Raw genomic sequence first — 18,074 nt, forward strand, 5'->3', positions numbered from 1 at the left:
CAAATACAACTTAGAATAATCAATATTCATCACCTTAGTTGGATAGAATTAATAGATAAATCAATTAAGCTTAGTACAACAAGATAAGAGATCCTTCATTAGCCAACCTAGCTTGGTAGAGACTAACTCATAAACTATTTCCTTTGTTAACCAATAGAAGCTCAATTAACACTACAAACTTGTGAAAATCCTTTGGCAATTAACTGAGCACAATTAGCACTGGTTCCATCCAACTTTCCTTTGTTACTTGAGTGAGCTCGATTAACACTTGCTTTATGTAACTTTTTCTTTGATACCTAAGTGAACTCGGTAGACACTGCCTTCTGAACTAGGAAAATACAAGAACACTCAGTAGACACTGAGAATTGTCTTCACTACCAAAGTGATCTCAACATATATTGACTAATAATGATATGAAATTTGTGTAACATTAAAGAAAATACACAATTAATCAATTGTATCCTAAAATGGGTACTAAATCCATGCAAGTGGATAGTACACGCATAACTATGTATGCAAAGGAGAATTGTTTTGCAGCATTTGGTCAATCCATTTTTAGCAATATCATAGTGTATAGTAGCTCTAATGATGATGAAGAGGAAAAGAAGAAATAGGCTAAGGAAAAGAAGAAAGAAGAGGCAAAGAGAAGAGAAGAAGAGAAGAGAAAGAAAGAAAAAAAGAAAGAAAAAGAGAGAAAGGAAAAAATAGAGAAGAAGGAAGAAGCTGAAAAAAAAAAAAAAAAAGAGGAAGAGGAAAGAAAGAAGAAAGAAGAAGAGGAAAGGAAGAAAGAAGAAGAAGAATCGAAGAAAGAAGCTGAGAGATTAGAAGAAGAGAAGAAGAAATATGGGGAAGAGAGGAAAATAGTAGAACTAAAAGCAGTTACATTCATTCCTATAGTAACTCCAGTAGTAGTAGCAGCAACAATATCAGTATCATTTGATGATGATGATGGTCAGAAGGGACTGATGAGCTCACTAAGAAATTTTTTTAAGGATAAAAAATTAGTAAAGTCTTTGGAGAAGACACTACCTAAAGTCTTCAACATAATGTAGAAGACAATTACCCCAACTATAGCCAATCCAAACTTGCATGTAAAGGCCAGAGATTTGGTGAAGACCTTTGATGAGGATTTCACAACCTTAACTGAGGTAGTTTTTTTGCAAGCACATGCTAAGGATGATGCAACACTATTTGATATAGTGTGAACAAATGTGAGAAGTGATTTGAAGGCACTTGATGTAAGCATGAAGGAATTAAGAAAACACATTAATGAAGGGAATAAATTGCATGGATAGTGCATGCTATCATAAAAATACCTAGCAAAATTTTAGAGTCAGATAAAGGGTAAGTTGAGTGACCTTGATACACTCACTACAAAATTACAGCTCCCTGAGACTAGTATTGAGAAATATGGCATAGAAGTGGAAAAGATCTATAGTAGATTAGAGGCTTGGAGTATGACAAGGAAAAGGCAACAAAAAGGTTCTATAGTCTTAGAGAAATCTTTTCACCTAAGATCAACATTTTGCAAAGGCAACTAGAGGAATGTCTTGCAACAAAGACTTCCTATGACAAGTTTTCCTATATTGACTTGAGCATAGTTGAAGTGGAATCCTATGCACTATGCAAACTAATTATTATTTTTGATATAGTGAAAGAGAATTGGAAAAAGGAAGTAGATAGACTGAAGCATGTATATGTAGATTGTTTTTTCGAGATATCAAGTTGATCAGTAGTAGGCCACCAAGTTTTTATATACAGTTTTTGACACCTTTTCCATTGATGTCAAAGGGGGAGTAATATGTAAGGAAAATTTTATTTATATGTAAGGGGGAGTATACCTATGTATCAATGTAAAGGAGTGACAAGGAATGTAATGATCCATTAAAATATGAATAAAATTGTTATGTTTTGAAGACAATTTTGTGGAGTTACTTTTACTTGTTTTTGTTATGTATGACATCATTTTGGACTTAGCCAATTTTTCCAAATGTTTCTATCAATACCAAAGGGGGTATTGTTGGAAATATTATCATATAGATGTCTTGAAAGTTGTCATTTATGACAACATGTATTCAAAATTTCATTTATGCATTTAGAGTTAGAAAATTGTCTAAGTGTTAGACAGTTTGCAATAGCACAAAGACATATGCGATGTGTATGAATGACACACTCCAAATCAACTTGTGTATAGTTGAGGATAGCATTACAATAGTTATGTTGATGTGGTTAAGTACAAACAATATGACACGAGTTATAAATAAAATACCAGTATCAGAGTAGGACATAGCATAGCAGAGAATTTAGTTCTATGACTTAAGGAATTATTTTGGTAACAAAATAATTACTAAGTCATGACAAGCCAAATTTGTGAATATTATTCCATAAGTTATTTTATATTATATAAAGCATGTCAACACATGAAGGCTGACTAAGAAGAGGATTACTAATTTGTGAATTATAAGTAAAGATCTTATTTTGCACAAATAAGTGTGTGATATATGTGCTAGATGTGGAAATTGTATGATATGCAAACTATTGTACAAACAAGTTGAAAGTTATATGAGCCTTATATGATCCAAGGTCTAATGTATGATCAAAACAAGTGTGAATTACAACAATAAGAACTTATTGTATGTATATCTATTCTTGTGAAGAACTATATTGTATAAATGCATGTTAGGGCAATGTGATCCTCTTGCATACATTGTAATTATTCTACCAACTTCTAATAGGGTTGAGGCTTCTAACAAGGCCTAGTCCTCTAACAAGGAGTTGAGACACTATATGTACTTCATAGACTCATAATAGGGTCAATATCCTTAACATGATCCTTTTGTTTAGTGAATCATCTTGTGGGTATCATCCCCACTAGGGTTTTCCCTTGGCTAGGGTTTCCTTAGTCAATAATTGTGTTATGAGTTCTCTATGTGTATGGTGATATTTACTATTTAATATTGTTGGTTTACTTTCATATGCAAGTTATAAAGTAATTAACAATATTCAGTTGTGGGAAAAATTTTGTAGAATACTGATTCACCCCCTTCTTAATATTATTTATTTCTAACATGTCCAAAAAGAAAAAGATTGAGAAATATCCATCTATTTATAACATGTCTAAAAAGAAAAAGGTTGAGAAATATCCATCTATTTCTACTTCTAGTAAGGGAAGGAAAATATTGTTCCTTGTGAAAACCTTGTTACCCCTTAGGTCAGTGTTAATAATAGGTCTTTTGCAAAGAGAAATCAGAAGGAAGTAGCTAAAGAACCAGTATAAGGTAACACTGAACAATCAAAAAACCCAAAAGACATAGAATGTATTGACATTTCTTCTTCACCTTCTACTAAGAGGAAATGAGTACCAGAAGAAACTCTTGTAGTGCTAATTGAAGGAAAATATTCCAGTAGGAAAAGAAGGAAAATTTCAAAAAAATTATTTGATACACTTATAAGAAGGAGTGAAAGATTTTCTAGAAACCCTAGTGTGGATGGTGATGTTTATGAGCTTAAAAAAGGGATTCCTAACCTAGATAGAGATGAACAAGAATATATGCTAAGGGACAATATAGAGAGTGTTCAAGATGAATCTAAAAAAGCTTAGGGAGGTGATGATGCTATTCATATTGAGGATGATAGCAATGATGAGGGTTCAATGCCACATAAATTTGTATTCCATGAAAAAGAAAAGGTTCCATATGTTATAATTGAATATTTAGATGATGAATAAGGGGTTATGAATGATAAAACTAAATTTTTTTCTGGAAATATACAGGAAGAATACCCTATAGCTACAAATGAAAATCTTGAAGATCTTGATGAGGATTACCCAGAGATTAATATGGAGACTATTGATAAAGTTGCTGAACATATTGTGAATGAAGGACTAAAAACCTTACTATAAGAATCCCAATAGTTAGAGGTGGAACATCCACCACAACCAATAATTGAAAATCCTGAGAGAGTATATGTTCTTTAGGTTAGGGAGCTAGTTGAAAAGACAAGAAATAATGAACCAAAAGATGTTGTAGAAACTTGAATGGATAAATGTGAATTGGAAAGGTCTAATGCCCCCACTAGATCTTTCTCCACTCCTAATAGTTGGATTGAGTCTATACCAACATTTTTTGATGAAAAAATCCATGTAGATGGAGGAGGAGAAAAAATTGTACCAAATCATTAATAATCAATAATCAAAATTACTGGATAAGGAGGATGAAATCACAATATTAAAAGACAAGGTAGCTCAAACTACCACCATGATACTTGAATTAATTCAGTGAAGACATCCAACATAGGTATATACCTTGTTTCTTAAGGAATACTAGTTGAATTTTAGAATTACAATAATAGTTCAACATCTTAGCCCATCCTAGAAAACTCCAGATGAATTTTATCATGATTTCCATAACTATCCTACAATAATTAAAAATATTTTGTGTGAATTGTACCTACACAATTTATCGAATTTCGATGATTGTGAATGGAATTCGCTAATGTATATGGGTGACATTTAATTAAGGGAATTTATGTCCTAGATTCAAAATGAAATTAGTAAGGAAAATAAAGAAGCACCTTACAAGGAAAAAGAGATGAATATTCCTCTATTTTCAAGGCCTAAAGCCAAAGATCCACATACATATTACTATGATTGGTTGAAAGTGGTAGATAGTGAAGTAGGAAGAAAGAAGATTAAACCACTTAGAAAAGTTTCTTAGTTAGAGTATGAACAGTTATAGGGAAGAGAACTACAAGAAGGTGAAAGATCTATCATGCAATGATGAATTAAGATTCCCCATGGTTTATAGGTAAGGGAGCCAAATTCACCCCAAAATTTTATCATGGAAAGTAGGCATGCTTCTTGGTATACATTGTTAGGAAGAACTAGAAAAAACTTTTGGATACGTCTTAGGTTTCAACTCCCTCTACTTATCCATCTACTTCTAGGTATTCATGAAGATGTGGATGAGCATAATATGGCTACTAAGGTTAGACTTTGGGAACAACTAAGGAAATCTAAAGGATTTTATTAGAGCTATGTTGAAGGAGAACTAGGATAAAGCACCCCAGGGGATTTCAAGATGAGAGCCAGAGTCAAAAATTATATTGTTTCTCAAGGACTAGCAAGAAACTAAGTTGGGGGGAATAATGGGCTCTTATACTAGTTTATAGTTTTTATGGTTATTTGGGAATTTTTATCAACTTTCAATCATAATAAACTTATAAACTATTGTGCACTACCATGGTTTCTCGAGACATACTAGAATTTTATAATTATAATGCTATATTTATAACTTATGGCTAATGGATGAAATCATGTGTGTGAATATTGATAAATATGTTTCTTTCCTCAAAGATTTTATGTGTAAGTTTCCTATAGCCATGTACCATGATCAAGGATTAGTTTTTTTGTACACTTAATGCTTTCTATGGGTTATTGAAAAAGATTCATGTTTCAAAATTAGGGGTGTGTATTAATGTCTTGTAGGCATACATTAGATAAATTTAAAGAGGCACTATCTAAGGAGTAGTGACAGAATCATGTGATGACCACATCCAAGTGGTTAGCAGAGGATCAGGTCAAAGTACCTATAAATTATCTATGCGCAAATCTAGAATCATGGCATTGGAAGACTTTCTCAATGAACGTGTCTTCAACTAATGTACTTCATTTTTGTTTCTAATAAATCCTTGTTGTTGAAGGATCTTTGATATAGGAATTTTTTTTTCCCATAGATATTATAAATAAGTTGTTCTTCGAACTTCATTAGTTAGTCTCAAAGTTAATTGAAGTCCAGTAATAGTGATAAATATAGCTTTGTTGTTATAATTGTATGTTTGATGGTTCTAATATCAATTAAATGACATTGTCAAATTTTAGCACTTTATCTTAAGTGTTTTTTCATTTTCTCATCTAATGGGGACCATTTGGTGAGTGAATTCAGTTAGTAGAAGTAGTTTTCCATTGCTCTTAGAATAGCTAGAACTTTGTTGCTCCTATAACCACACAATAATAGAACTATTGGTTGTTCCTAAAACATAGCAAAATAGAGTAGTATCCTATTTGTATTTCAATTCTTGTACAATATATTAACTATTATATTTTGTGCTTATGTTCAACATTTCTATTTTCATATATTAGTACTGACAATCAAGATGATTTAAAGCATAAACTTTGTAGATGCCATTTGAAGTCTACATTCTTGGTTGATAAATTAAATGAGTACAAGTCATTTGGTTTCTACTTAAGGGTGTCCAGTCCATAAGAAATGAGTGTAAGCTCCAGTTCCAAACCAATTAATTGACCAAGTAGCTCCATGGTTGGATAACCAAGCACTAGGAACCACAAATTTCTAACTCAGTATAGATCTACCCCTTAGTGAATGATTTATTTTTGCAAGATTGGGTAACCCCACAGATAGAAGGATGATTATTTGTGACCATTTTTATACTAGGGAGAACCAATTTCCCCTAATGATTAAGCTTTCACATCAAGGTTTCAATCCTTCTTCTTTAGTGTTTTTAGATAACTATTTGGATTCACCTTCCAAATCTCCCCTTACATATTTGGATAGATTCTATTCTTGAAGAAGTGGGCGAAGCCTTGAGAGATTTTTTAATGGTATATTCTACCTCTTCTAATCTATTTCACTCTACCTATGCTTAGATTCTTGTTGACATTGATGATTCCAAAGGTTTATCAATGGAGATTAAACTTTGTCCACTAAAAGTTTCTTAGATACAAATGCTAGACTATGAAGGTATTTTATTTAGATGCCAAATTTCTTCAAAACTATCCACTTAGCAACAAAGTGTGATATTGTTAGAGCTAAATATAGGAGGCCCTCTTCATGGTGGAAGGGAACCTTATTAGAGTGTTATATTGTTACTAAAGTTATATCTCAAGAGGAGGTGAGTCCCACAGATTGTGGAGGGATTCCTATTGTTGATTCTATGTTGAAAAAGGAAATGATTGCTGATAATGCAAGTTTGGAGAAAATGGTTATTTTTCCTTCTTGCTTTGATCATCAAGAAGTAGTGGTGCCTAGGTTTGTTGATGCAGATCTACATCATACTATTGATTATATTCAACATGTTGCAATTGATTTATTAGTTAAAAGAATCACTCAAGAGGTAGTAGTTACAAGAGTTACTTAGGAAAAACTAAAGAAAAGGTTATTATTGGCCCTATTTTTATGGTTGATGGTACTTGTGTTGTTTTAGTCTTGGGATCTTAGCCTTTTGCTAAATCTCTAGAGTCTCTCTCTTGGTAGAATAATCAATAATGATTGAGGAGGGTTGGATCCTAGCTTTTAGAAAATGCTAAAGAAGTCTCCTCTTCAACTTGATTTGACCATTTGATCCCAAAAGAAGGGAAGTGATGGAAAAAATTAGTTTTTCCTTTAGTTTTGTTGGTTGTGGGATTCGATTATCTCTCTCAGATAGTTTGGACTGAATGTAACTATCTTTGTTTTGTTGGCCTTGGATAGTGTTATCCTTGGCAATTTTGGCTTATTTTTTGGGCTACTAGACATATAATTCTTTCTAGTGGCATCTTTTGTATTTTATACAAGGTTTTGGGGTCCCTTCAAAACTTTTTTTAAACTTAATAGAAAAAAATTATAATTAGAAACTTTAAATAAATCAATCTCTCACAAAACTAAGATTATTTGATAGCTTTCTGTTAGTGGATTTTCAAATAAAAAAATCGCAAAACTATGTCACCCCTTGCATATACAACTTCTTCTCACTTCCACTTAACTTGGGTGCCTTCAGTCCATGATAGTTACAAGAAGTGCAACACTCTCCACAGGTATACATTTCTTTACAACTTATCATATATTTACATTCCAAAAAAAACTTCCAGTCCACAAAAATTGGAGTTCAAACTAATTTATTCTTCCTTTCCTTAAGCCTTCTAACCAAACAGTTAGGATAGCATCAACACTTCAACCAAACAATTCCATGTGAAATTTATAACTCTTTTCTGTTCACTACTACATTTGTATGAAGAAAAATTCAAATTTTTTTTTTAGTACTTTGATGTGGGACATTCATTTTACCTAAAAAGAATGTCAGATATGTGATAAAAAAAAATCAAAATAATATGTGACCTCATTTTAGCTCAATAGACAATAAATACCGATTTACTTTTAAAATTGGTTGATAGAGAATATCTTTTCTATCTTAAACCAATAAACAATATGACCATCAAATATAGGGAAATAGTATATGATTATACTTGCATTTTTTTTTTTTTTTATGGAAATAGAGCACACTATTACCCAAGCCAATCTTCAAGGTAAAGATTACTTCAAAATCGATCCATGCCCAAAACTTCCAGATCATGCTAATAATCTTATTCAATAGAGTTCATAGAATACGGGAGTTGTGAAAAAAGTTATTTGTGGCATCCCCTTTTCTCATTATTTTGAGGGCTAGTTCTCAAACTCCCCTTTCATAATGTATGTTTCTCAATTTTGTGGTAAATGAATTTGTTATATCCTTAAAACTTTATAATGTATTCCGTGATCTATTGTTGATCTTTTTTCTATAAAAAAATAGACATAATTAAATAAACAATTTATTCTATTCAAATGTAAAAATATGAAAATCCAAGGAAAATTATAGGTTTATTGGTATAGTCTTCAGTTCTTAATCTTTGATTACAAAAATAAATTCTTCCATATTTTTGATAAAGTTTTGTTATCTCGGTCAATAACATTGCAAAAAAAAATGTCATTCTTGCAAACATCTATATTAAGACAAATAAACTATTTCAAATTTCCCCACTTCAACTTCATTCCAAGACCATTAATCTAGTCACTAAGCAGGAACCATGACCCTATCTGTCTCTTATTTTTCTTGAATTGGTTAAAAAAATCAACTTCTATCATTTATGATCTAACATTCTATTTTTGAATTGACTGGCTCATCCAAAATTAAGTCTTATGATTTGTGAATTATGGTGTGTATCATCCTTGAGTTTGTTAGTACCATTTCTAATTCCATTATCTTATCTACCAATTAATTCCTTATATTTTCCTTATGTCCTAAGTTTATGGACTATGTTTCAAATGTCTAGTTTTGATACTTTAATTTATGTTCAATTCCTAAAGTCTTCAACCTACATTACATCCTAAGTCATTGTCTACAATTACCTAGTGTATGACCACATTTAAGTTACAATATTCTCTATAGCCATAAATTAATTTCTATAATTATTTCATTTATTTATGTCCTTATAGCCTTATCCCCTCATTCCTTCCTAGTCAGTGTGGATGAGAGGATAAGCCCCATCATGACCACCTCTAATATTTTTAGTGAAATATTAAGCATTTCTTGTACCTCTTTATCAATTAAGTCAAAAAATGAAGAAGATTAATTTTTGGTCTTACAGCTACAATAAAGGTTCCTTCTAGTCCCACAATGATTCAATGATATTCAAGAGATATTCAATGGATGCATGATAAAGCATAAAATTTTAAGATCTCATAGTTAATGGTTAGAAGGATGTTGTTACAACTCCACAATTATATCCAATGTGGACCATTTACTGAATGCCAAAGGAATACATAGATGACATGCATCTTAGTAGGTATTTTTAAAGAAAATATATATTTCCTTGCACCTCCATGAGATGTGTGACATATAAATTTATAGGATGGCAATGAAGTAAAATATTGTCATGTATCGTGGTGGGCCCAAGATAATTAAAAAAAGGAAAGGAAATGAAAGATTTTTTAATTTTCCATGACATCAACCATTTTTTTTGGGTCTATATATAATGAAAATGATATGCAACCACCTTGTACTCCTTGCAAGAGGAATCTAATTGTGTTACGGATGGGGCATGCAAACCCTACCCCCTTGTGGGATTTGAACTTGTGACCCCTCTTTCAAGAGTACAAGTTCTCCACCAATAGATCAAATGGAAATCCTTCATTACACCCTCATGGAAGGCTATAAGATGGAATGGTACCATAGTATAGGCTCATCAATTTTGGACACATGCACTATGGGGGGTGGGTGACTACATGGTAGAGAAAAGAAACACACCTCTTCATAAGATGAAAATAAACAATGTTTGTTGTGGGGAAAAGAAGAAATATCCAAAGACATGGGCTTATGGATAAGGCCATGTGCATGCTCAAGTAGTATAAGATATCTTCCACCTATGCTAATGGTATTCCTTTGGGGGAGTATCCTATGCATTGGAGAGATTGTTAATATGATTGATATGTTGCATTCATGATTGTGTTTTTCATTAATGGCAACATAGTATGGTTTCTGTAAAGACTAGAAGACAAAGATCGAGGTCGTACAAATAAAGGATTGATGATTAGGTCAAGTGTAGTTGAGGACATGTTCTATTCTATGTCTTGATGATAAGGTTAAGTGTGCATCAAGTAAGTCAAAGATATGTAGAAGATATTCTTGGTTTATAGAGAGTACTATATAGACAGAGTGCTTGATAAATAGTTTCTAATGGTTAGATTATATCTCTTAGCAGAGATTGAATCATGATATGTAAAGTTTTATAATGATAATACATACTCTAATGGTGATGTCAGTGAGTGCACAAGGTCTGGAGTCACACATGTGAGAAATTGTAAAGATTGTGAGCTGATAGTGTTGTGTAATTATGAAATAATTAACTATCTTAATGTGGTCCTATTCTAATTAATTGAGAAAGCCTCAATATCGAATCAAAGAATTGTTTTGAGGAAAAGTGGTATAAAGGAAGTTTATTTTCCTTTTGGTAATATATGATTGGCATGCTGAAGGAGTGGAACTAAAGTAGAGTATTTGATAAATGTGATTAAACGATCCCAGGGATTATTGGATGCAAACTTAGTGATCTGGTTAACAAGATAGAGTAAGATGAAGTACAAGTATAGTTCATTTCTATTATTCTACAAGAGATAATATAGAGATCATTTGGATAGTGGGTTCATTGGTCTTTCCCTTGAATTTTTTTTAATAGTGGGTCCATCTACCTTCCACAACTCCTAACAATGTTGGCACAACTCTTAATAGGATTGGAATCTCCTAACATGGATTCAAAGTCTCCTAATAGGGACTGATATGCATTGGATGCTTTTATTGACTCCTAATAGAGTCCATCCTCTAAAAAGGATCATTTATATTAGTACATCAATTTGTGGGCACTTTCCCCACTGAGGTTTTCCCTCTGATCAAGGGTTTCCCTAAATAATGTTGATCTCAGATTGGTTCTGACTAATGAGTGTCTACACACTTATGTCATTTATTTAGTTCATGTTGAACAAGTAGTACATGCTGAGCACACCATGCATATTATAGAGCATGTTGAATCCATAGTGAGTGCTGAGCCACTCATATACCGAGTCACTCAAATGTTGAGTAAACATTGCGTGTCAAGTGATACAAATGCTGAGTCATAGAATAGAAATCAATATATGCCGAGCATCAGAGACTTTAGATGCTGAGTGAGACAATTTTGTCATAGTTGTTTGTAATGGCACAAACAACTATGTAAACTATTTTTGAGCCAACTTAAAGATTGAATTATGATATTTTGGAGATAATGATGAATCTTAAGTTGGAGTCCCAATGTATTAAGTGGAAAAATGGATGAATCATAACCATTGATTCATATCTAACCCTAAGTCACTTATGTCTTCTTAAAGAGGACAAACCCTAAACTATCTAAGGAGTATAAAGAAGTGTAGAGAGAAGTTTGCATGCACAAATAGAGCATTCATGGTGGCTAAGGAGTTATAATCTAAGATTGCATTGCATAATCAATTAGATTAGAATAGAGGAAAGAAGATAACATACGACAAAGAGACATCTAATCAAGAAGGATTGGGAATACATCAGTTTAGAGGTGATTTGTCATCAGGCAAGGAAGTGATAATCACAAGATCATTGCTGAGTCATTCTAGTAGGTGAATCAGTCAAATATCTTAACAAAGTAGTCCTAATAGGCTATATTGAAATCCTCTAACAAGGTTGTTACTTGATTGTGAGTTGAAGTCCTTTAGCAAGGCACACTTCTAATAGGGTGTCAAAATCCTTTAACAGGGTGAGACTTAACAGTCTTTATAAGCCATTAACAAGGCATACCTTTCATAGGGTAGATCATGTCTCATGATCAAAATATTGTAACCTTCATTGGATATACTTTATTACTGCAATAGTAAAGATTTTTGGGTGTCATTGTTGGATACAATTGATTAATTATGCATTGTCTTTGATGTTACACAAATATCATAGCAGTTGGAAAATAATGTTTACCAAGCTCACTTGGTCAGTGAAGATAGTTTTCCTTGTCTACTGAGCATTCATAGGTTTACTCTAAATAGATGACAATGTCTATCAAGCTTGCTTGGGTGTTGAAGGAATTTAGGTAGAAAAGAGTGTTGACCAAGCTCACTCAGTCAATGAAGGGAAAATTGGACAGAGTTAGTATTCACTGAGTTCACTTGGTTGTCAAAGGATTTATGCAAGATTGTAGTCTTATCCAAGCTTCTATTGGTTAACATAAAGAATCATTCCAAAGTTAGTTTCTACCAAGTAGGGTCGACTCTCAAAGGATTTTTCTTGTTTTGGCATATGAAGCTTAATCACTTTATGTATTGATTCTAGCCGACTATGGTGATGAATATTGGCTATTGCAATTTGAATTTGAGCTGACTTGACAATCTAGAAGGTATAAATAAAAGGTCAAGTAGAGATTTCTAGTATGTGTGCAAGTGTGTTGATTGAATTAAGAAGAAAAGAGAGGGAGAAAACTTGAAGGATAAGCAGGTATCCTTGTGGAGCAGAAAAGTAATATTTGATTAGGAAGGATCAAGTTTAAGTAGAACAGAGATCTAGATTTAGTAATTTAGTTGCATCATAATCAGGTCATTTCATTGTTGCTCTCTAACCACTATAGTAGTGATCTAAAATCTCTTAACAGATTTGGTTTAACAGCCAATTGTATATCCTCTAACAAGGTGGCAATTCCATTGAATTGTTTTAAGACCTCTTGCAAGGCCACTCCTAGCAAGGTGATTAAATCCTCTTACAAGGTCACACCTAACAATGTGTTTTGTAACCTTTAATAGGGTTGGCTCCTAATGGGGCTCACTTTAGAAGAGTGAAAAACAATAACTAGTTACATTGGTGGTTTTTCCCATATTGGGTTTTCACATTAAATCTTGGTATCTCATGTGTTCATATTATTTATTTCATGCTTGCAAATAATTACTAATAACATCTTAAGCTATTAAAGTAAATCACACTCTGCATTTACCGAGCTACAAAATTTTATATATGTTTATCAAGTAACAACAATAACCAATTTTCTTAGTCTAAATTTTATTGTTGACATCTAAGGGATCTAGGATTTATTTTAGTGGTAACTAATTCACCCAGCTCTTAGTTAATCCTTCTATATTTCCAACAATTTGTATCAGAGCATTTGGTGCTTGCAAGAAAGGTTTCAAGGACCTAAGCTAAAGATCAGGATGTCTTACAAGAGAGAGATTCCAAAACTAAATAGAGACAACTTTTTAGCATGGAAGGGACTCATGAGACTTCATCTGGCCACCATTAGTGATTTAGGCTACAAATACCTTTATGAAGAATACAAAACTCCTACTGGTACATTATCTGCTGGAGATCTATTCGAGAAAAAGAACCATAAAATCATGATGATTGATATTGCATCTGCTCTCAACTATGATGAATTTGATGAGATCAAAGACTGTAAAACTAATTTTGATATGTGGAACAAGCTAAAGGACATCTATGGTGGTGATGAAAATGTAAGGAGAGCCAAAGAAAAAAGCTTTAGAGGATAGTTTGATCATATGAGAATGAGAGAAGATGAAAATGTTGCCAAATATGTGGAAAGAATCAAAGCTAGTGTTAGTGCAATTAGAGCTTCTGGAGGAGAAATTAAGGAAAAAACTGTTGTAAGTAAAGTTATCAGAATATTGCTTCCTATTTATGCAATTAGAGTATCTGCTATTCAAGAAAAGAGATGTGACCCAAATCACAAATTAAGTTTGGATGCCTTGGTAGGAAGATTGTTAGCTTTTGAGCTAGACAACTTTGACAATTATGTTCTCGCTTTCAACAATCTTGAGTCTGCATTTGAAGCTAAACTTTTACTCAAAGAGAAAGACAAGAAAATAAAGGACATTTATTCAAAAAGTGAAGAGGAAATAGAGGAAATTTTTGACAGTGATCTTGAAGTTGTTGAAGCTTTACTTGCAAAGAAATATTCTAGAGGTAGAGGAAAGTACAAAGGTAAAGTTCCTTTAATCTTCTTTTCATGTGAAGAAATTGGTTATATCACTGCCAAGTGCCCAAATAGAGAAGGAAAAGATAGAAGAAGAGCACAAGTACAAAGGTAAGAAGGAATCCAAGAGTCACAAATCCTTCAAATAAAAAGTTAAGAAGACTTTTTTAAGGCTAAAGATTCTGATAATAGTGAAGATGAAATATTGTACATTGTTGTAAAAGATGAGTTTGATGAAGAAGAAGATAAGATGGCACTTATCTCTCATGTTAGTAAAAATGACACATGGATCATAGATAGTGGATGTTCACATCATATGATTGGAGTCAAAACAAAATTTTAATACTTTGAACACTATGATGGAGGTAGTGTAAGGTTTAGAAACAATGAACCTTGTTGCATAAAAGGGAAAGCTCACATATCATTAACCAATGAACTTGTCTGTGACAATGTCTATTGGGTTGAAGGACTAAAACATAGCTAAGTGTAGCACAACTAATCAACATTGGATTCAAGGTATAATTCATGCATGGCAAGGCAAGACTGCTAGATAACAAAGGGAATCTAATTAGATCAGGCAAACAAACAAGAGGTAACCTATTTTATCTTGATCTTGGTGATTGCTCATGTTTTATTGCTCAAATAGAAGAAAGTTGGTTATGGCATAGAAGAATATGTCATGTAAACTTTGATAATATGGTCAAGATATGAAAATTTAGAAAAGTAAGAGGTATCCCTAGTTTGAAGAAACCAGATGTTGGATTACGCAAAAATTGTCAAATTGGAAAAATGGGAAAGACTAGTTTTAAGAGCAAAAACTATCAATCTGAAGATATCTTGGAAATTATGCATACTGATTTGTCTAGACCCATTGGAATAGAAAGTTATATTGGAGAAAAATTCTTCATTCTTTTTGTTGATGACTATTACATATCTTAGAGAAAAGTCAGAGGCATTTGAGAAATTCAAATGGTATCTAGCAAGAGTAGAAAAAGAAACTAGAAAAAGATTGAAATGCTTAAGATCAAATAGAGGTGGTGAATTCATCTCCAATGAATTCAATAATTTTTGCATTGAAAAAAGAATCAAAAGGCAAGTATCAGCACCTAGAACTCCTAAGTAGAATGGAATAGCTAAAAGAAGAAATAGATCTATCATGGATTGTGCAAGGACTCTAATGATTGAAAAGAATGTTGCTATAAAATACTAGAAGGAAGCCATCAAATCTATAGTTCATACTTTAAACTAAGTATAGTTGAAGAAGGACTCGCATAAAACTCCCTATGAATTATGGTATGGCTACAAACCCTATGTAAGTTATCTGAAAGTATTTGGCAGTAAATGTTATATCATGAAAGAGTTTAGAAAAGGCAAGTTTGATGTAAAAGGTGATGAAGGTATATTCTTAGGATATTCTTGCAGAAGTAAGGCATATAAGTGTTTTAATTTTTCTACTCATAAAATCATAGAAAGTGTACATGTGATAATTGATGAGTTTGTAGAAAATACTGAAGAAGAAAGCAAAAGGGAGCCAGACGATTACAAAGGATTTTTTTATTTTGAACCTGATACATTGCTGGTCACATTCTAAAGTCTTCCATAGCTATCAAGTTGTAAGAAGTACAAACTAAGTCATGAGAACCTGAGTCACATTCTAAAGCTATCAAGCCAATGCCTATCAATTCTGAATGACCCAAACTAGAAGTTGAGATTCAAAATGAAGATAGTGCAATTCATTCAAAAGGCAAAGAACTTGTATTGGCCAAATATGTCAGAAGGCATCATGCACCTAATTAGATTATTGGAGATAAATTAGAAGGTACTATGACAAGAAGCAAATTAAAAAGTACATGTTTACTTGCTAATTTTGAACCTAGAAGTGTTAAGGATGCTATAGAAAATGAAAGTTGGATTGAGGCAATGAACAAAGAAATACAATAGATAGAAAAGAACAAAACTTGGACTCTTATTCCTAAGCCTAAAGATAAAAATGTGATTGGAACAAAATGGGTATTCAGAAATAAGCTGAATGAAGATGGACAAGTATCAAAAAATAAAGCTAGATTAGTGTGTAAAGGCTATTCTCAAGAAGAAGGAATTGATTATGGTGAGACTTTTTCTCTTGTTTCAAGATTAGAAGGTGTTAGGACCCTGCTTACATATGCAACTCATAGAGGATTCAAAGTATATCAAATGGATGTTAAATCTACATTTTGAAATGGAATTCTTGATGAAGAAGTCTACATTGAACAACCAAAAGGTTTTATTGATCCTGAAAAAAGGGATATGGTTTGCAAATTACATAAAGCATGATATGGTCTCAAAAAAGCTCCTAGAGCTTGGTATGAAAGACTACATAACTACTTGATATAGATTGGTTTTCAAAGAACAAATGATAATAGTAGTTTGTACATCAAGGAAGGACTAAAAAACAAAAGTGTGTTGGCAGATATATTTGTGGATGACACTCTATTTATAAGAAATAATGATCTATGCAAAGAATTTTTAGAGCAAATGAACAAAGAGTTTGAGATGTCCATGTTTGGTGAAATAAAATTCTTTGTTGGATTGTAGATATAGTAAAACAAAAATGGTATCTATATCACCCAATCCAAGTATGTAAAAGAGATACTCAAGAAGTTTGGTATGGAAGATTCAAAACCAGTTGGTACCCCTATGTGTACTAGACTCAAACTTACCAAAGATGATGATTCTAAAGAAGTAGATTAGACCTTATATAGATAAATCATTGGAAAATTATAGTATGTAGTTCACACAAGGCCTAATATTACTTTAGCAGTTGGGATAGTGGCCACAAGATTCTCAGCTAAACTTGGAGAAAATCATATGATGGCAATCAAAAGAATCTTGAGATATCTGAAAGGTACTAAAGACTATGGCTTATGGTACAAACTTGGAGCAAACCTATACCTAAAGGTATTCACTGATGTTGATTGGATATGAAATCTTGATGAAAAAAACACACACAAGTGGTGGAGCTTTCTTTCTTGGTAAAAGGTTGGTATCTTGGACAAGCAAGAAACAAAACTACACATCCCAATCCACAATAGAAGTGGAGTATGTAGTAGAAGTAGTAAATTGTTTTAACATTGTTTGGTTCAAACAATTGCTAGAAGGAATGAATATTAAAATCAAAGAGCTAGTAGTCATGTATTGTGATAACAACAACACAATTAACATATCAAAGAATCTACTGATGCATTCCAAAACAAAGCACATTGCTATAAAATATCACTTTGTCAAAGAAATGGTGCAGGACAAAGAAATCAGATTGGAATATGTCCATACAAAAGAAAAAATTGTAGACATATTCACCAAGCCATTACCTAAGGATGCATTCTTGTATCTAAGAGGTAAGCTAGGGGTCATTCCCCTATCTAAAGCTCACTAAATAAAGTTTAGTGATGCATCAACTAGAACCAAGAAAAAGATCAATTAGTTGATGCAACATAATCAAGAGAATATTACATATGAATCAATACTCAAGGTACATTGATACAAATTTGGAATTTGTTGTTTTTGGCATGTGTTGTCAAAGAGGGAGAAGTTTCAATTTTGTAGAGGGAGAAGTCATGCAAAGGGAGAATACAACATAAAGAAGAAGTTCTTGTGTAAAATCAAAGAGGGAAAAACTTTCTGTCAAAAGGAATCTTGTTCTCAAAATTTCATTATGCTATGACATATTGTGTTGTCATCAATGCCAAAGAGGGAGATTTTTGGATACAATTGATTAATTTTGTGTTGTCTTTGATGTTACACAAATGTCATATCAGTTGGT

This window comes from Cupressus sempervirens, chromosome 6 (genome assembly GCF_028749045.1).
Source record: "Cupressus sempervirens isolate cs-2001-9-10 chromosome 6, ASM2874904v1, whole genome shotgun sequence".
Classification (NCBI taxonomy): Eukaryota; Viridiplantae; Streptophyta; class Pinopsida; order Cupressales; family Cupressaceae; genus Cupressus; species Cupressus sempervirens.